General features: G+C 62.0%; 1 long non-coding RNA gene across 2 annotated transcripts in view; it reads left to right on the forward strand.

Moving 5' to 3' along the window:
* Positions 1–784: 784 nt before the first annotated feature.
* Positions 785–1,738, forward strand: part of LOC104872462 — a 2,373-nt gene continuing 1,419 nt past the window's right edge. Inside the window, exons 1-2 of one of the 2 annotated variants that reach the window (XR_783188.1) lie at positions 785–1,393; positions 1,524–1,705. This is a non-coding gene — a long non-coding RNA (uncharacterized LOC104872462). The remainder of the gene's footprint in view (positions 1,394–1,523; positions 1,706–1,738) is intronic. The other variant, XR_783187.1, reaches the window with a different exon arrangement.

A 1,738-nucleotide genomic window follows, 5' to 3' on the forward strand; every position in this document is an offset into this window, starting at 1 on the left:
ACGCACACTCGCGTGCGCGCGCACTCACACCCTCACCCGGCGAAGGTGCAGACTGGGGGTGCACAGCCGGCCCGTGGCAGGGGCGCCCCCCAAAAATGAGGGGCGTAAGTGCTTTGCCCCTTGGCCCCTTTCTCTTCGGCGAATGAGATTTTTGTCTCTGCAGCGGTGTCTGACCAACCTTAAACTTTCCCCGACCCTATTTCGGGATGCCAGGGGAGACCTGTGGGCACGGGCTCCTCCAGTCTGGGAGAGAAGCAGGCCGGGTGCCCACTTCCGTACCTCTCCCTGGCCCTCAAAATGCTCGCGAAGTCCTCGGGAGGATCGCCTTCCGCAGCTGACCTTTGGGAGCGTGTAACTCGGGGTTGCCGTGTGCAGAAAGCTTAGTCTTCGAGGTGCGCCGCGGGCCAGGGGGTTCCCCCACCAGTGGTACGTGGGGTCCCCGTGAGTTTGGCCCTCGCGCGCGCCGCCACCTCCCTGGACTTCAGGTAAGACGCAGAGAAGTCGTGGGGGGAGGTGGCCCCTTCCCCGGACCGACCGCACAATCCGGTTCCCCACCCCCACCAGCGCGCACCCCTCTTCCGCGGCCTCGGAGCGGCGATCGAAGCTGTGTGCGTGCAGATGGACGCGGCCCTTGGCGACCAAGGGGCTGGGACGGGCGTCGCGGGTTATCACGGCATCTTAAGGACGGGTGGGGGCGGGGCGGAGGCGCGGTCTCGCGGGGATGCGTTCGTGCCCCTCCCTCCCCGGCTCCTCGAAGTAAATGATTTTCCGAAGGTCAGTCCGCCCGCCGAGCGCCTCCAGGCTCTGGTTTTGGGGTGGTTTGTGCGTGCGCGAGTGTGTGTGCGCGTGTGTGCGCGCGTGTGTCCAGCAGCCGGGGCAGCGTTGACTGGGGTAGGAAGGTTCGTCGTAAAGCAGGGCTCGGAGCGACGGCGAGGTCTCTTCGCGGAAGGGTTTCCCGGTCGCCGAGCGTGAGTGGCAGGCGGGGTGGAGCGCGGTGCGGGATGGGGCTGCGGAATCCAGGAAGTGGCCGAAAGTCCTCCTTTTCTCGTTCTCCGTTGTAAATGGCTCCTGAAGACTTCTGGATTTTACAGTGCTAGCGAGAAGGTCCATAAACCGTTCTCGCCCGATTCAGTCACTTTTATGACCTCGCCACCCCAACCCCCGCGGGTCCCAGGTGCGGCGAGCTGGGAAAGGGTGAAGGTGGGAAGTCCGCGGCGGAGCCGGATCCAGGGCTTTAAATTTTAACCCGAGTTCGATCGCCTGCAGCTCCCAGAGAGGACGCGGGCAGCGTCGTTCCCACCGCGGCGTCCAAGGTCTCGTTTTATTGAAGTCCGGCGGCGAATTGTGCCAAGCGCTCGAACCGGCTGCATTCTGCAAAGCTTGTGTGTAAGCAGTTACGTGATTGATGTTCTGGACGCTTGGTTTTTTAAATTCAATTGTATTTTTAATAGTGTTTCTCAGATTGGCTATTAAAAGGAATTTGTTTTAATTTTGTATTTGCTAAAAATAAATGTTTTGGTTAGGTTTGCGTCCAGGCTGCGAACGGCCTCCCCGCCACAGCCGGAGCCCGGCACCGTGCAAGCGTGAGGCTCCGAGGGCTTTAGGGGGACAGCAGCAGACCCCGCCGCCCTCGCTGTGGGCGGAGACTTCCGGGCTCCGCGGGGACCCCAATGCCCCACCGGCGCCCCAAACAAAGGGAAAACAGGTGATTGTTCCTTTTCCGGGGCTTCTCCCCTCC

The sequence above is a fragment of the Fukomys damarensis genome, unplaced genomic scaffold (genome assembly GCF_012274545.1).
Source record: "Fukomys damarensis isolate Sample0158 unplaced genomic scaffold, DMR_v1.0_HiC HiC_scaffold_30, whole genome shotgun sequence".
NCBI classification, from domain to species: domain Eukaryota; kingdom Metazoa; phylum Chordata; class Mammalia; order Rodentia; family Bathyergidae; genus Fukomys; species Fukomys damarensis.